We start from the raw sequence: 18548 nt of genomic DNA on the forward strand, positions 1-18548 counted from the left end.
TTTTGTCCATTTGTACTTCTTTGGAAAAATGTCTATTTTAATTAGGTTGCTTTGTTGTTCTGTCATGTGTGTATATTAACATATTTAGGATATTAACCCCTTATGATCTGTGTGGTTTGAAAGCATTTCTTCTCATTCTGCAGGTGGTCTCTTCTTTCTGTTGATTGTTTCCCTTGCTGTGCAAAAGATTATTAAAATAAAAATGAAAGATGTAATTTTATTAGTCTACATTGGTTTTTGAAAAATTTACCTGTGTTTTTGGGGTCATATAAAAGAAAAACAATTAGTTCCTAGTCCAATGTCAGTAAGTTTTATCAACTATGTTTTCTCACAGTAGTTATACAGTTTTAGGTTTTGTGTTCCTATTTCTCCACATCCTCTCCAGCATCTGTTGTTTTCTGATATTTTAATGATCACCATTCTAACTAGCATGAGATAGTATCTCAGTGTGGTTTTGATTTGCATTTCTCTAATGACCAGTGATGATGAGCTTTTCTTCCATGTTTGTTGGCTGTATGTCTTCTTTTGAGAAATGTCTTTTCATATCCTTCACCCACTTTTTGTTGTTTTTTTTTTTTTTCTTGTAAATTTAACTTCCTTGTAGATTCTGGATACTAGCCCTTTGTCAGATGGGTAGATTGCAAAATTTTTCTCCCATTCTGTAGGTTGCCTGTTCACTCGATGATCGTTTCTTTGGCTGTGCAGAACCTCTTTAGTTTAATTAGATTCCATTTGTCTAGTTTGGCTTTTGTTACCATTGCTTTTGGTGTTTTAGTCATGAAGTCTTTGCCCATGCCTATGTCCTAAATGGTATTGCCTAGGTTTTCTTCTGGGGTTTTTATGATTTTAGGCCTTATGTTTAAATCTTTAATCCATCATGAGTTAATTTTTGTAGTGTATAAGGAAGGTATCCAGTTTCAGTTTTCTGCATATGGCTAGCATGTTTTACCAACACCATTTATTAAATAGGGACTCCTTTCCCCATCGCTTGCTTTTGTCAGGTTTATCAAAATCACATAGTTGTAAATGTGTGGTGGTATTTATGAGGCCTCTGTTCTGTTCCATTGATCATATAACTGTTTTGGTACCAGTATCAACCTATTTTAATTACTGTAGCCTTGTAGTATAGTTCAAAGTCACGTAGCATGATGCCTCCAGCTTTGTTCTCTTTGTTTAGGATTCTCTTGGATACACACAGGCCCTTTTTTGGTTCCATATAAAATTTAAAGTAGTTTTTTCTAATTCTGTGAAGAATGTCAATGGTAGCTTGATGGGAATAGCATTGGATCTTTAAATTAGTTTGGGCAGTATGGTCATTTTCACAACATTGTTTCTTCCTATTCATGAGCATGGAATATTTTCCATTTGTGTCCTCTCTTATTTCCCTGAGCATGGTTTGCAGTTCTCCTTGAAGAGGTCCTTCATATCCCTTGTAAGTTGTATTCTGAGATATTTTATTCTCTTTGTAGCAAACTGTTAATGGGAGTTCACTTATGATTTGGCTTTCTGTTGGTCTATTATTGGTGTATGGAAATGCTTATGATTTTTGCACATTGAATTTGTGTCCAGAGACTTTGCTGAAGTTGCTTATCAGCATAAGGAGTTTTTTGGCTGAGATGAGGGGGTTTTCTAAATATACAATCATGTCATCTGCAAACAGAGAAAATTTGACTTCCTCTCTTCCTATTTGAATACGCTTTATATCTTTGTCTTGCCTGATGGACCTCGGGAGAACTTTTAATACTATGTTGAATAGGAGTGGAGAGAGAGGACATCCTTGTCTTGTGCCAGTTATCAAGGGGAATGCTTCCAGATTTTGCCCATTCAGTATGATATTGGCTGTGGGTTTGTGATAAATAGTTCTTAAAATGTTGAGATATGTTTCATTAATACCTAGTTTATTATTTTTAGCCTGAAGGTATGTTGAACTTGTTGAAGTTTTTTTCCTGCATCTATTGAGATAATCATGTGGTTTTTGTCATTGGTTCTGTTTATGTAATGGATTACATTTATTGATTTGCATATGTTGAACCAGCCTTGCATCCCAAGGATGAAGCCAACTTGATTGTGGTGAATAAGCTTTTTAATGTGCTGCTGGATTCGGTTTACCAGTATTTTATTGAGGAATTTGACATCAATGTTCATCAGGGATATTGGCCTGAATTTTTTTTTTGTTTTGGTATCAGCATAATGATGGCCTTATAAAATGAAATAGGGAGGAGTCCCTCTTTTTATATTGCTTGAAATATTTTAGAAGCAGTTGTAAGTGAGCTTCTTAATCCTGAGTTCTAACTTAATTGCACTGTGGTTTGAGAGACTGTTATGATTTCCTTCCTTGCATTTGCTGAGGAATGTTTTACTTCCAGTTTTGTGGTTGATTTTATAATAAGTGTGATGTGGTGCTGAGAGAAATATATATTCTGTTGATTTGAGGGGGAGAGTTCTGTAGATGTCTATTAGGCCAACTTGGTCCAGAGCTGAGTTCAAGTTCTGAATATTCTTGTTAATTTTCTGTGTTGTTAATCTGTCTAATATTGACAGTGGGGTGTTAAAGTCTCCCACTGTTATGTGTGGGAGTCTAAGTCTCTTTATAGATCTCTAAGAACTTTCTTTATCAATCTGGGTGTTCCTATATTGGGTGCTTGTATATTTAGGATCATTAGCTCTTCTTGTTGCATTGATCCCTTTACCATTATGCAATGCCCTTCTTTGTCTTTTGAGTTTTGTTGGTTTAAAGTTTGCTTTATCAGAGACTAGGATTGCAACCCCTGCTTTTTTTTTCTTTCCATTTGCTTGGTAAATAATCCTCTATCTCTTGATTTTGAGCCTATGGGAGTGTTTGCATGTGAGACGGGTCTCCTGAATGCAGCACGCTGATGGGTCTTGACTCCTTATTCAATTACCAGTCTGTGCCTTTTAATTGAGGCATTTAGCCCATTTACACTTAAGGTTAATATTGTTATGTGTGAATTTGGTCCTGTCATTATGATGCTAGCTGGTTATTTTGCTCATTAGTTGATGCAGTTTCTTCATAGTGTCAATGATCTTTACATTTTGGTATGTTTTTGCAGTGGCTGGTACTGGTTGTTCCTTTTCACATTTAGTGCTTCCTTCAGGAGTTCTTGTAAGGCAGGCCTGGCGGTGACACAATCTCTCAGCATTTGCTTGTCTGTGAAGGATTTTATTTCTCCTTCATTTATGAAACTTAGTTTGGCTAGTTATGGAATTCTGGGTTGAAAATTATTTCTTAAAGAATGTTGAATGGCCGGGTGCGGTGGCTCAAGCCTGTAATCCCAGCACTTTGGGAGGCCGAGGCGGGTGGATCATGAGGTCGAGAGATCGAGACCAACCTGGTCAACAGGGTGAAACCCCGTCTCTACTAAAAATACAAAAAAAAATTAGCTGGGCATGGTGGTGCGTGCCTATAATCCCAGCTACTCAGGAGGCTGAGGCAGGAGAATTGCCTGAACCCAGGAGGCGGAGGTTGCGGTGAGCTGAGATCGCACCATTGCACTCCAGCCTGGGTAACAAGAGCAAAACTCCGTCTCAAAAAAAAAAAAAAAAGAATGTTGAATGTTGGCCCCTACTCTCTTCTGGCTTGTAGGATTTCTGCAAAGAGATCCACTGTTAGTCTGATGGGCTTCCCTTTGTGGGTAACCTAACCTTTCTCTCTGGCTGCTCTTAACATTTTTTCCTTCATTTCAACCTTGGCAAATCTGATGATTATGTGTCTTGGGGTTATTCTTCTAGAGGAGTATCTTTGTGGTATTCTCTGTATTTCCTGAATTTGAATGTTGGCACATCTTGCTAGGTTGGGGAAGTTCTCCTGGACAGTATCCTGAAGTGTGTTTTGCAACTTGGTTCCATTCTCCCTGTCACTTTCAGGTACATCAATCAAATGAAGATTTTTGTCTTTGCACATAGTCCCATATTTCTTGGAAGCTTTGTTCAACTTTTAAATTATTTTTTCTCTAATCTTGCCTTCACACTTTATTAAGTTGATCTTCAATCTCTGATATCCTTTTTTTTGCTTGATTGATTCAGCTATTGATACTTGTGTATGCTTCACAAAGTTCTCGTGCTGTGTTTTTCACTTCCATCAGGTCATTTATGTTCTTCTCTAAACTGGTTATTCTAGCGAGCAGTTCCTGTAACATTTTATCAAGGTTCTTAGCTGTCTTACATTGGGTTATAACATGTTCCTTTAGCTCATAAGAGTGTGTTATTACCCACCTTCTGAAGCTGACTTCTTTAAATTAGTCAAACTCATTGTCCATCCAGTTTTGTTCCCTTGCTGGCAAGAAGTTTTAATCCTTTGGTGGAGAAACAGCATTCTTGTTTTTGGAATTTTCAGCCCTTTTGCATTCGTTCTTCCTCATCTTCGTGGATTTGTGTACCTTTGGTTTTTGATGTCGCTGACCTTCGGATAAAGCTTTTGCCTCATTATACCTTTCGTTGATGTTGTTGCTATTGCTTTCTGTTTGTTAGTTTTCCTTCTAACAGGCCCCTCTGCTGCAGGTATGCTAGAGTTTGCTGGAGATCCACTGCAGACCCTGTTTTCCTGGCTATCACCAGTGGTGGCTGTAGAACAGCAAAGATTGCTGGCTGTTCTTTCCTCTTACCTCTGGAAGCTTCATCCCAGGGGTTCACCCACCAGATGCAAGCCAGAGCTCTCCTGTATGAGGTGTCTGTTGACACCTGCTGGGAGGTGTCTCCCAGTCAGGAGACATGGGGATAAGGGACCCACTTGAGGAGGCAATCTGTCCCCTTAGCAGAGATACAGTGCACACAGTGCTGTGCTGGGAGATCTGCTGCTCTCTTCAGAGCCATCAGGCAGGAATGTTTAAGTCTGCTGAGGCTCTGCCAAGCTGCCCCTTCCCCCAAGTGCTCTGTCCCAGAGAGATGGGAGTTTTATTTATAAGCCCCTGACTGGGGCTGCTGCCTTACTTTCAGAGATGTCCTGCCCAGAGAGGAGGACATCTGCCTACAGCAGCTTTGAGGGGCTTTGGTTGGGTCTGCCCAGTCTGAACTTCCTGGTGGCTTTGTTTACACTGTGAGGGGAAAACTGCCTACTAATGCCTTGGTAATGGTGGATGCCACTGCCCTGAGCAAGCTCGAGCATCCCAGGTTGACTTCAGACTGCCGTGCTGGCAGAGAGTCAAGCCGGTAGATCTTAGCTTGTTGAGCTCCATGGGGGTGGGATCCACTGAGCAAGACAACTCCGCTCCCTTGCTTCAGCCCCATTTCCAGGGTAGTGAACGGTTCTGTCTCACTGGCATTCCAGGAACCACTGGGGTAGACAAAATAAAACAAAACAAAACTCCTGAAGCTAGCTTGGTGTTTGCCCAAATGGCTGCCCAGTTTTGTGCTTGAAAACCAGGGCCCTGGCAGTATAGGCACTCAAGGGAATTTACTGTACTGTGAGTTGCGAAGACCACAGGAAAAGCATGTCTGGGTCAGAGTGCACTGTTCCTCAATGCACTATCTCACTTGGCTTTGCTTGGGTGGGGGAGGGAATTCCTTGACCCCTTATGCTACCCAGGTGAGATGACGCCCTACCCTGCTTCAGCTCACCCTTCGTGGGCTATACCCTCTATCTAACCAGACCCAGTGAGATGAACTGGGTACCTCAGATGGAAATGCAAGAAATCACACACCTTCTGCCTTGGTCTCACTGGGAGCTGCAGACCAAAGCTGTTCCTGTTTTGCCATCTTGCCTGGGAATTGTTTTTTAGTTCTATGTATTTGTTTTTATGAGTATCATGCTATTTTGATTTGTGGATAAATTTGTTTTGATACAACTTTGTCGTATATTCTGAAGTCAGGTAATATGATGCTTTCAGCTTTATTCTTTTTGTTCAGGATTGCTTTGGTTATTTAGAGTCTTTTGTGGTTCTATACAAATTTGAGGATTTTTTTTTCTACTAATGTGAAGAATGTCATTAGTGTTTTGTTTTAGATTGCACTGAATCTGTCAACAATATTATATTCATGAACATGGGACATTTTCCCTATTTTTTGGTGTCCCTTGCAGTTTCTCTTGTCGGTGTTTTATAGTTTTCACCGTAGAGATCTTTCACTTCTTTTGTTAAGTTTATTCCCAGGCATTTTTTTTTTTTGGTAATGATTATAGATGGTATTGCTTTCTAAATTTCTTTTTCAGATTGTTAACTGCTGGAATATAGCTATTGATTTTTAGATGTTTGTTTTGTATTCTGAAACTTTGCTGAAATTTTTGACCAGTTCTAAGATGTTTTGTTTTGTTTTGTTTTGTTTTTTGGTGTAGTCTTTAGGTTTTTCTAAATGTAAGATTATATAATCTGCAAACCAAGACAATTTTACTTATTCCTTTCCAGTTTGGGTACCCTTTTTTGTTTACTTGTCTAATTGTTCTGGCTAGGACTTCTAGTACATTGTTGAATAGAAGTGGTGAAAGTGGGCATCCTTGGCTTATTCTAGATATTGGAGAAAAGGCTTATAGACATTCTCTATTCAGTATGATGCTATGAGTTTGGGTCATATGGTCTAGGGTATTTGTCACATATGGCCTTTATTATTTTAAAGTATTTCCTTTTCATATCTAATGTATTGAGAGCTTTTTTCATAAAGAGGTGCTGAATTTTATTGAATACTTTTTTGTCATCTATTAAAATCATATGGTTTTTGTCCTTGATTGTAGTAATTGGATGTATCACTCTCATTAACTGGTGAATCCCACTTAATAATGGCAAATAATCTTCTTAATGTGTTGTTTAAATTGGTTTGCCAGTATTTTGTTGAGAATTTTGCATCTATGATTATCATAGACATTGGCTTACAGAGGTTTTTGGCTTGCTTTTGTGTCTTCATCTGGCTTTAGTACCAAGTCAATGCTCGCCTCATAGAATGAGTTTGGAAGTATTCCCCTGCTTTTCAATTTTTTGGACTAGAGTGAATAAAACTGTTGTCTATTCTTTAAACAACTGGCAGAATTTAGCAGTGAATCCATCTGATTCTGAGCTTTCCTTTGGTGGACAACTTTTTATTACTGCTTTGATCTTGTAACTTATAGGTCTGTTTATTTCTTCGTGGCTCAATATTGGTAGGTTGTGTCAGAATTTATCCATTTCTTCTAGGTTTTTCAAATTATTGGCATATAGTTTCTCATAATAGTCTCTAATAATCCTTTGAATTTCTTTGGTATCAGTTGTAATGTCTCCTTTTTCATCTCTGATTTTATTTACCAAGGTCTTCTTTCTTATTTTCTTAGTCTAGCTAAAGGTTTTTTAGTCTTTATCTTTTCAATAAACCAATTATTCATTTCATTGATCTTCTGTATTTATCTGTCTAAATTTTATTTATTTCTGTTCTGATATTTATTATTTCTTGCCTTTTACTAATTTTGGGTTTGTTTTTTATTTTCTAATTCATCATTAGGTTGTTTATTTGAAGTTTGTCTATGTTTCTGATATAAATATTTATTGCTATAATCTTCCCTCTTAGTACTCCCTTTGCTGTGTCTCATAGGTTTTGGTATGCTGTGTTTCCATTTTTATGTATTTTGAAACATTTTTAAACTTCTTTCTTAAATCCTTCATTGACTTACTTGTTGTTCAGAACCATGTTGTCTAATTTCCATGTTTTTGTATAGTTTCCAAAGTTTGGCTTATTGATTTCTAGGTTTTTTTTTTTTCTATTGTGGTCAGAACAGATACTTGATATGACTTCATTTCTTTTGAATTTATTAAGACTTGCTTCATGGCCTAATATACAGTCTACCTTGGAGAGTGCTCCCTGTGCTGATGAGAAGAATGTGTATTTTTCAATAGTTGGATGAAATGTGCAAATGTCAGGTAAATCTGGTCCAGAGTTTAATTTAGCTCTCATGTTTCTTTGTTGATTTCTGTCTAGATGATCTATTGCCAAAAATGTGTTGCTGAAGTCCTTTACAATTATAGTATTACAGCCTATCTCTGTCTTCATATCTCTTAATATTTGCTTCATATGTTTGAGTGCTCTGAAGTTGGTGGCATATATAATTTGACATCTTCTTGACTAAATTGACCTTTTTATTATTATGTAATGACCTTCTTTATCTCTTCCTACAGTGTTTTTTACTTCAAATCTATCTGTCATCAGATTTTTTAAAGTTTGTATGAAGCTAATTTCTTGCATGGATAATTGTTCAATCTGATATTCCTGTGTGTGTAAGAAATTGCTGGAGGGCAATTTGCTCATCTTGCTCTGCTTCCTCCTTCAATTTATTTTATCAGTGTTTTACAGTTTTTGGTATACCAGTCTTGTATCTCTTTGGTTAAAGTTATTCCTAAGTATTTTTTTTTTGGTGGGTATTATAAATGGAATTGTTTTCTTCATTTCTTTTCAGATATTTCATTTTTAGTGTATAGAAATGCTAATGATTTTTGCCTGTTGACTTTATGCTACTTTCATGAATTGGTTTATTATTTTTAACAGCTTTTTGGTACAGCCTTTAGTGTTTTCTCTATATAAGATTATGTCATCTGTAAACAGAAACAAGTTTATGTCTTCCTTTTTAATTCAAATGCAATTTATTTCTTTTTCTTGCTGAATCACTCTGGTTAGGTCTTCCAGTACTTTGTGAATAGAAATGGTAAGAGTGACTATCCTTGTCTTGTTCCTGATTGGAGAGAAAAAGCTTTCAGCTTTTCAACATTGAGTACAATGGTAACTGTGGGTTTTCATATATGGCCTTTATTATGTTGAGTTCAGCTTTTCCTATACCTAATTTGTTGGTAGTTTTAATCACAAAATACATTGAGTTTTGTTTAATGCTTTTTCTGCATCTATTGAAATGATCATATGATGTATCCTTTATTACACTAATCTGGTATGTCACATTTATTTAGTTGAAACCATTTTTTGCATCCAGGCATATAGCCCATTTGGTCATGATGAATGGTTCATTTACTGTGCTGCTTAATTAGGTTTGCCGATATTTTGCTGAAGATTTTTACATCTATGTTCATTGGAGATGTTCACCTGTACTTTTATTTTCTTGTAGTGTTCTTGTTTGGCTTTGGATTCAGGGTAATACTGGCCTCCTAAATGAGTTTGGAAGTATTCCTTCCTGTTTAATTTTTTGAAAGACATTGAGAAGAGGTGGCATTAAATATCATTTAAGTATTTTGTTGAATACAACAGTTAAGTCATCAGGGCCTGGGCTTTACTCTGTTGGAAAATTTTTGATTATTGATTGATTCAATCTACTTACTCATTACTGGTCTGTTCAGATTTACTGTTCATTCATGATTCAACCGTGACTCATGAAAGAATAGAAGGCTGTACGTCTCTAGAAATTTATCCACTTTTCTAGGTTATTCAATTTGCTGGGCATAATTGTTCATAGTAATCTCTTGTGATCCTTTGTATTTCTGTAGTATCAGTTATAATGTCTCCTTTTTCATTTATAATTTTATTAACTAGAGCCTTCTCTCTTTTTAGTCTAGCAAGTTTGTTTTTGTTTCTTTTCAAATACTCTTAAGTTTCATTGTTAATTTTTATCGTTTTTCTACTCTCTACCTTGCAGTAATTACTCAGAATAAAGACAAAGCAATGCTTTCAAATAGAAACAAAATGGGATGCAACTTAAAATAGAAAACAGGTTCAAAATAAAAAATTACCTTCCCATTTTGCTTGCATAAAATCAGAATAAATTAAAAAGCATTCCTCTGTCTCCCAGTAATAACTGTCTTTTTTTGAATTGTTATCCTTTCTTAATTTTAAAATTATAAGTATTTAATGTATAAATTTTTTGATTCACATAAACATAGTGGAATTATTACTATAGTCAAGTAAATTACATATCTATCTCCTTACATAGGTATATCTTTTTCTAATTATTTTTCTGGTAATAAGAATGCCTAAAATTTCTCTTTGTAAATTTCAGTATATTATCTATAGCTATCGTGACATAGATTTTATTTCTAGACTTATTTATCCTCCATAATTGCAACTTTGTACCCTTACATATGAGTCCAGATTTGACTCCACCCTCTACCTCTGGTAACCACTGTCTACTGTCCATTTTGATTTATTTGACTTTTTAAGATTCCAGATGTTAAGGGAGATAATCAAATATTTTTATTTCTATATCTGGTTTATTTCACCCAGCATAATGTTCTCCAGGTTAATCTATACTGCTATGAAAATAGCAGGACTTTCTTCTTTTTATTTATGTAATTGTACTTTAGGTTCTGGGGTACATGTGCAGATCACAGAGGATTGTGGCATAGGTACATAAATGGCAATGCGGTTTGCTGCTTCTATCCTCCTGTCACCTATATCTGGCATCTCTCCCCAATTTCACCACCTCCCACTGTCCCTACCCTAGCACCCTGCAACAGACCCCAGTGTGTGATGCTCCCCTCCCTGTGTCCATGTGTTCCCATTGTTCAACACCTGCCTATGAGTGAGAGCATGTGGTGGTTGATTTTCTGTTCTTGTGTCAGTTTGCTGAGAATGATGATCCATGTCTTTAGAAAAGACATGAACTCATCATTTTTTATGGCTGCATAGTATTCCATGGTGTATATGTGCCATATTTTCCTTGTCCAGTCTATCATTGATGGGCATTTGGGTTGGTTCCAGGTCTTCGCTATTGTAAACAGTGCTGCAATGAACATATGTGTGCATGTGTTTTTATAATAGAACGATTTATAATCCTTTGGGTATATGCCCAGTAATGGCATTGTTGGGTCAAATCGAATTTCTGTTTCTAAGTCCTTAAGGAATTGCCACACTGTCTTCCACAATGGTTAAATTAATTTACACTCCACCAAAATATTTCCTTCATTATGCAGAAGATTTTTGGTTCAGTGTAGTCCATTTGTTTTTGTTTTTCACTTTGTTGCCTGAGCTTTTAGTCTGATATACAACAAATCGTTGCCATGGCAAATGTCATGAAGCATACTGCCTGTATTTTTTTTTCAGAATTTTTATAGTTTCAGGTCTTATGTTTAAATATTTCATACATTTTGAGTTAATTTTTATGTGTGATGTAAGATAGTGGTCCAGTTTTTTTCTGTGAATATTCAGTTTTTCAATACTATTTCTTGATGAGAATATCTTTTTCTTGTGTATTATTAGTTCACTTGTCAAACATTAATTGGCTGTATATGCTTGGGTTTATTTTTGGGTTCATGATTTTGTTTCAGAACCATACTGTTTTGATTGTTACAGCTTTGATCCCATCCAAGGCAAAAATGCATGTTCTCACTACTTCTATTTGGCATACTGCTGGAACCAGCAAGAGCAATCAGACAAGAGAAATAAGTAAAAGGCATCTAAATAGGAGAGGAAGAAATAAAAATATCCCTGGTTGCATGTGAGATAGTCCCATACGCAGAAAAACAAAGGCCCTACCAAAAATATAGCAAATATATGAGAGGCAATTGAACAGAAGGCTGTTAGAATAAGTAAATTTAATAATAATCCAGGTTAAAATACTAATCAATTGTCTTCTTTATACCAGTAAAAATCTATACAAAAACAAAAATCAAGACAATGATCTCATATACAGTAGCATTAAAAAATAAATACAAATAAATTTAGCCAAGGAAGGGAAAGATTTATACACTGAAACTGATAAAACACTGAGAAAAGAAGTTGAAGACGACACAGATCAATGGAGAAATACCCTGCATTCACAGATTTGAAGAATTAGTGTTGTTAAAAATGTCCATAGTACCCCCAACAATTTATAGATTCAGTGCAATATAATCTCTATCAGAATTCCTGGTATTATTTTTCACAGAAATAGAAAAAGCAATTCTACAATTAGTATGGAACCACAGAAGATGTCTAATAGCCAAAGCACTCTTGAGAAAGAACAAAATGGGAGGCATCACACTTTCTAATTTCAAATTATGTTACAAAGTTGTAGTAATCTCCCAACGATAATTGTGGCTGGAGTAGGGCTCATGATAACTCCTCCTTGTTAGGGCACTGCTTATAATCCTCATAGCTGAGCATGTCATACACAACCTAGTGTCACTCTCCAGCAAAATATACTGCTTCTTAGGTTTTAGGTGTGTGCTACCTTCCATCACTACCTAGTATTACCATTTTCAAATTGCCGTGGATAATTCTGAGAGAGCTGAAATTACCAAAAAATGAAAAGAAAAACTGAATGAGTGATGCTTTCGGTGACACAAATTTTTTCTGAAAATATTCAGAATTAAAAGAGGATAAAACTGCTATTTTTCATTCTTTTAAACAAAGTCTCCCTTTTAAAAATGTGGGAAAAAATTTTTCTTGATTTTGAGAGACTTTTTAAAATACAATTCTTTCAAAGAGCACATGGATTAAGGAATTTATAAATGTGTTCTTCCACAAGATTATCTGCCTCCCGGTAAATAATTCTGGTGAACAATAGAATGAGCCCTTGAGGGCAGGGTAATGGACTGGCAGGTGCTGTATGAATAGGCATAGGGCGCTTTAGCTGAAAGCACTGATTCGAAGTAAACTTCTCTGGTCTCTCATCTTATATTCTACTCTTGGCAGCATTAGCTGAGCTAAAAGTTGACTGACCCCCAGAAGCTGACAAAAATATTTCAGAGAGGGGAAATTAATTTATTCTGACTGCCTGTCAAGCATCAGCCTAACTAGCCTCATCTTTTTGCCCTAGAAGGTGCAAGATTCTAACCTTTGCTTCGACAGCATCTGCATTAAGTAACAAAGTGGCAAAGCAGTTTTTATGAGGAGGAATATGCATTAGTACAGCACCATTAATAGCAGTGAGTACTTAAAAGCGGCGATCTTTTGAGATCAAGAGCCAGATGGTCAGATATCTTGACCTTCATTTTTCTTTTTAATTCAAATGATTTATCAAGGAAGTGAATGAATTCTCTAAACTTTGATATGTGATGCAGGGCTCTTGTGGCACATTTCTACTCAAGACAGTTTTAGGTGGACTTCCTATGAGTTTCGTCACAATAGACTTATCAAACACATTTTTGATCTGGGGAGTGTGGAACTACAGACTTGGGAAGTTCCCTGTTAACCATAGGAAAACTCTTGGATCGCTTTTTCTTTTACTTTTTCTTCCTGAAGTTCACTCTCACTGCCCTTCCTATGTGATCTGAGCCAATCATCCAAAGGGACTGGCTTTGTGTGCTACGTGGTGCTCAAGTGGAGGGCACAGGATCTAACAACAGCTATAATGACCTTTCAAAAAAGCAGGCTTAATTATGTCACAGTTGCCCATTGTGCTCAGTATAAAATGTAGAAATCCTTAGTGTGCCCCCAGGTCCTCTGGAACCAGCTCCTTCTTGCTTTCCTGACTGCATCTGCTCCCGCCACTCTGGCCTTCTTGCCATTCTTCAAGCACCCCACACTTCCTCTAGCCTCAGGATCTTCCCACCTGCAGTTCTTTCTCCTTGGAATACTTGACCCTCAGATTTCCAGTTTCCACCAGCAGGTTCTTCGTCATTCAAATCTCAGCTCAGCTATTACCCCAGCTCACGCATCACCTTATTCTTTAGCCCTCTCCGAACACTCAATCTAATATTGCCTTTTCTTCTCTCAGTCTCTTCATTTGTTATTATACTAATTTACTTGTCATAATATTTATTACTCTCTGTAATGCCCCAAGACAAGGATTTGAGCCTAAGTAGTTTTCTTGGAGGTGATCTTAGAAAGAACATACAGGAGTGAGGAAGTAAGTATGGGAAGCAATGGAAGCCAGTGCAGGGTGCCTGCTATGGGAAATTGGGGCCGTTGCCACTGGGGAACTCTGGGTGACAGAGTAGAAGACTGCTTCAAAGTTGTCCCACCTGAAAGGTGAGGGAGCTAGGGTATTTATCCAGTAACTTGAATTGGTTATTGATTGAGGGCTGTTGCTGAGACTATCAAGGCCTCAGCACTTGATGTGGGCCTGTCCTGTGTGAGGACCAGCTTCACCACAGAGAGTCTCGGGAAAGTCATGGGTGCTTATAGGAGGAAGCAGTAGGACTGGCACACATAAGAACGGTCAGTGCACAGCTCATATGAACAAGCAGAGACAGTGGTCACTGCGCTCTTGTTTATGTGTATTCTACTTTACTGACTGTTCCTCTCCCCTAGAATGGAAGCTCCATGACACCAGGGAGGCTACTTTATGTACCCCTGGCACAGTGCCCAGAATAAAATAGGCACTCAATAAACATTAGTCAGGTGAATGAGAAGACAATCAAGTTTTAAGAGGACAACATATAGCCTCATATTTATTTCGTAGTAAGGTAGGTGACACTAATATGGCAGATCCAGGAGGGAAGAGATATTAAGTGAGACCTGGCAATGTCCGAAAAATTCAGGGTGTCTGACTGGGGAGGGGTCAGAATTTGCGTGGGGTACTGGGAAGGCCATCAGAGCCTGGTCTAGATTGGGATTTAGACTTAGTAGGAATACTACCTGTGGAAATGGCCACAGTCAAAACCTTCACTCTCTCTGGGATTCTTTTCCTTCAAGCTACTTTACTTGCTTCACAGAGATGTTAAGACAATAAAAGGAGATAATAGATTTGAAAGCACTCCTAAAAAGAAGTACTCGTATGGAAAAAGCTACTATTTAACTGTTGGAAATATGTTATGTTCAAGTTAAAATTGTTCAGAAGTGCTTAGTCCCTTTAAAAAGTGATTGCTGCTGGCAAGAGCTATTTTGATGGACAGTTATTGCCTCCCAGCTGAAGTGAGTAGAATAATCAATTTCCATGGTGTGCCTGTTGACCCGTGGCTGAAAAGAGAGGTCAGTGGGTGATCGGGTGACACTTATCTCATAGAAGGCTGGCAGCCTGGGAGTAGGGGACCCATGAGAGGTATGCTTAGGTGACACTGGAAATTTGTATCTCCATCTGATCTGGAAATCCATTTTGATAAAGTGAATAAGCCAGGGGAGCAGGGAAAATAGAACTGCAGTGAAACAGCGGATACAGTCAGAACTAGGTAGAGAGGAGAGTTTTAGTATTCCAGCTTATCATTTGAAGGGCTTTGATACTGAGGCTGCCTGGATACTTGTAGGACTGGGGTTGAAGTGAAAACAGGGCACTGGCTCCCAGCCCACCCACTCTGGCTCCATCTACAATTCAGGGGGCCTCCAGTCAATTGCATATATCAAGATCTATAGAACCTTTGTCACCCCAACAGCCTGGAAGTCCAAGCCCCTGGCCATCTTGGTTTAGGGAGCACACTGAGAGAGCATGCCCTGGTCAGGGATGACACACCAGGAAAAGGGGGTTGTACAGACCCTGGGAATAGGAGTCTTCCCTTGAGGCAGAAAGATCCTGGGTATTGAACTGTGCTCTGTAAAGAGGCAGGCAGGTCTAGGTGGGAAAATTGCTTGATCTCTTAGACTCTTCACCGCATGGGGAGAAATAGAGCCCGGAAAAGGCCATCAGGGTAGGCCCTCTTAAATGTGAGACCCAGGACCAGGGCCCAGGTTCCAGGTCTGAGGGAAGTACACTTGACAGGAAACTGACATTGCCCCTCTTAGTAAATGACCTAAATGATCAAGACCAGGACAGCTAGCTGCAAATGCCCCAATTGTCGAGTGCGGAAGAAGATGGCAACTCTAGGCAGCTGCTTGCAGGAAGAGAAAGGTAAGTCGAGGCAAACTCTCCAGTGGGTCTCCATGCGACTCAGAATAAAATCATAGTTGTTGTTGCAGCGGCTACAGGGCTATGCCTGATCTGCCACTCCTCCGTCATATGGTCTTTCTGACTTCATCTAACCCCTTCCCCATTCCCTGCCAGTACACCCTGCTCCATTCACACTGGCCTCCTTGCTGAACTTCAGAAATGCCAGATGCATATTCATTGGCCTTTTCTTCTGTGTGGAACACTCCCTGTGTGATGGTTAATATTGAGTGTCAATTTGATTGGATTGAAGGAGGCAAAGAATTTGTTCCTGGGTGTGTCTGTGTGGGTGCTGCCAAAGGAGATTAACATCCGAGTCAGTGAACAGGAAAAGGCAGACTCGCCCTTAATCTGGTTGGACACAATCTAATCAGCTTCGAGCACAGCCAGAATAAAAGCAGGCAGAAGAACGTGAAAAGACTAGACTGGTTTAGTATTCTGGCCTACATCTTTCTCCTGTGCTGGACGCTTCCTGCCCTCTGACATCAAACTCCAAGTTCTTCAACTGTGGGACACTGACTGGCTTTCTTATTCCTCAGCTTGCAGACGGCCTATTGTGGGAACTCTTTGTGATCATGTGAGTCAATACTCTTTAATAAACTTCCCTTTATCTAGACATCTATCCCCTTAATTCTGTCCCTCTAGAGAACCCTTACTAATCCACCCTGACAGCTGCTGGTGTGCCCTTTGTACAAATGTCACTATCATCATTCACCTACCCTGAGCAGCCTAGTTAAAACTGAACCCAGGAGTCCTGATTCCTTCAACCCCTCTGTTGAATTCACATACTACCCCCGACACCTGTCACCTTCTTAGATCCCTGATGATTTACTTATGGAGGATTTTTTTTTTTTCCCTCTATCCTGCCCTTGGGAATGTAAGCATCATAAAGGCAGGCTCCAGAACCCAAAGGAAGGCTTGGCACAGAGGAGATGCTAAACACATCTTTTTCAAATGAATGCAGCGACTTGAGTTTAGGTAAGTAGCAAATAACAATAGGAATTCTTTAACAAGAATATTAATGTTTCTTAAAATATTCAGGATTTATAATTTCTTAAAATTCTTGCCATATGCAGAGGGTTAATGTCTAGCTATTTATATGAAGGCTTTTCCTTCTTACCGTTTCTCTTGTGGCCTTGTGGATCTTTCTTTTTAAGCCAGTAACATCATTGTCTTTGAGGGTACAGATTTAGACCAGAGCAAAGAGCCAAAGAAGTCCACAGGAGGCTCTGGAAATCCATTAAAAAAAATTACCTGAGAAGAGAACATAGAAACATGGAGATTTGATTGTGCACATTTTGTCTCTTCTTTCTATCCCTTTTCTCAGCTTTCTTTTCTCTTTCCTTTCCTCCTTCAAACTTTGGATCAAGGCACTAGGTTAGGACTGCAGGACTCAGGAATAGATAAATTCAGTTTTCGGAAGATGACATTTTGGTGGCGGAGATTTCTACAGGAAGATATCATCAGCGTTACACGGAGAGTGCTCTCATGGAGGTATGCCAAAACACTATGAAAACAAAGACCTTGCAGGATGACTAGGTTGACCTGAGAAGGGGCTGCCAGGGGAACACTGGGGCACATGAATGGGATTCTGTATCTTAGAGACTGGGAAGAATATGCAGTGATTATTTCCAGATTTTTAAATGTTCTTAGGCCTGAAACACAATTTTTGATTTAAAAAATTACCATCTTGAAAGCCGTATTTCCTTGCACAAATTGTGCCTCTGTCTAGTTACATATTAATATGTACATATCAGTTACAGTATCAGTAGATATATCACTATATCAAAAACACCAATAGTAGTAATTATAGGAACCACGATGCCAGGCATAGTGCCAAGCTCTTTATTCCTTACAATGCACCAAGGCAGAAGATAATATCCTTATTCTGATTTTATAGTTGGGGAAACCAAAGCATCCTGAATGAAAAAACACATAGTGATATCATTATTTAACAAGTCTTTCTGACATTGATTGTCCATGTGTTCTTTCCACATCACCAGTATGTGTTCTAAAGAAATGTATATTCTTTCTTTCTATTTTTTTTTTTTTTTTTTTTTTAAGACAGAGTTTTGCTGTTGTTACCCAGGCTGGAGTGCTATGGCACGATCTCGGCTCATCGCAACCTCCGCCTCCTGGGTTCAAGCAATTCTCCTGCCTCAGCCTCCCCAGTAGCTGGGACTATAGGTGTGCACCACCACACCTGGCTAATGTTTGTATTTTTAGTAGAGACGGGGTTTCACCTTGCTGACCAAGATGGTCTTGATCTCTTGACCTCGTGATCCACCCACCTCGGCCTCCCAAAGTGCTGGGATTATAGGTGTGAGCCACCGCGCCCGGCCAAGAAATGTATATTCTAAGATGAGGGAGATATGTATGTGCCAAAATATGCTGCTAGAAAAGTGGCCAAGTCAACAAGCATAAATGTGTACATTCTAGAGAAGTGGTTGCTTTAAGATGCTTCTAAGAATGGAGAGGACTCAGTGACTGCTGCCTGTGTCTTAAATGCCAGGTAGACATTTTCTGTGAAGAACAGAAACAGCTGCTGTATAATAATACTCAAAATAATGCCTAATTTCCTTATAGCAGAATATTTAACTGAAGCTATCAACATTTTATTTGGTGGTTTTTGGAGAATTTAAAGAAATGGTAGCATGGGGATTTTTCACCACTATGGCCAAATAGAAATAGCTCCAGTATTCATTTCCCATCAAGAGCAATGCACAAGGCAGGTGATCTCTGCATTTCCAACTGAGTTACCTGGTTCATCTCATTTGGGCTGGTTAGACCAGGCATCCCCAAACTTTTTACACAGGGGGCCAGTTTACTGTCCCTCAGACCGTTGGAGGGCCGCCACATACTGTGCTCCTCTCACAGACCACCAGTGAAAGAGGTGCCCCTTCCTGAAGTGTGGTGGGGG

The 18548-nt window shown here is 38.6% G+C and overlaps 1 long non-coding RNA gene across 4 annotated transcripts in view; it reads left to right on the forward strand.

Moving 5' to 3' along the window:
- LOC141583628 (uncharacterized) overlaps window positions 1-18548 on the forward strand; it is a 42527-nt gene that overhangs the window by 16267 nt on the left and 7712 nt on the right. Inside the window, exons 1-3 of one of the 4 annotated variants that reach the window (XR_012516330.1) lie at window positions 14597-16205; window positions 16511-16606; window positions 16956-17122. This is a non-coding gene — a long non-coding RNA (uncharacterized LOC141583628). Of the gene's footprint in view, window positions 1-14596; window positions 16607-16955; window positions 17123-18548 lie in introns of those variants that run through there. The other 3 variants (XR_012516329.1, XR_012516328.1, XR_012516331.1) reach the window with 3 other exon arrangements.

This window comes from Saimiri boliviensis, chromosome 2 (genome assembly GCF_048565385.1).
Source record: "Saimiri boliviensis isolate mSaiBol1 chromosome 2, mSaiBol1.pri, whole genome shotgun sequence".
NCBI lineage: Eukaryota > Metazoa > Chordata > Mammalia > Primates > Cebidae > Saimiri > Saimiri boliviensis.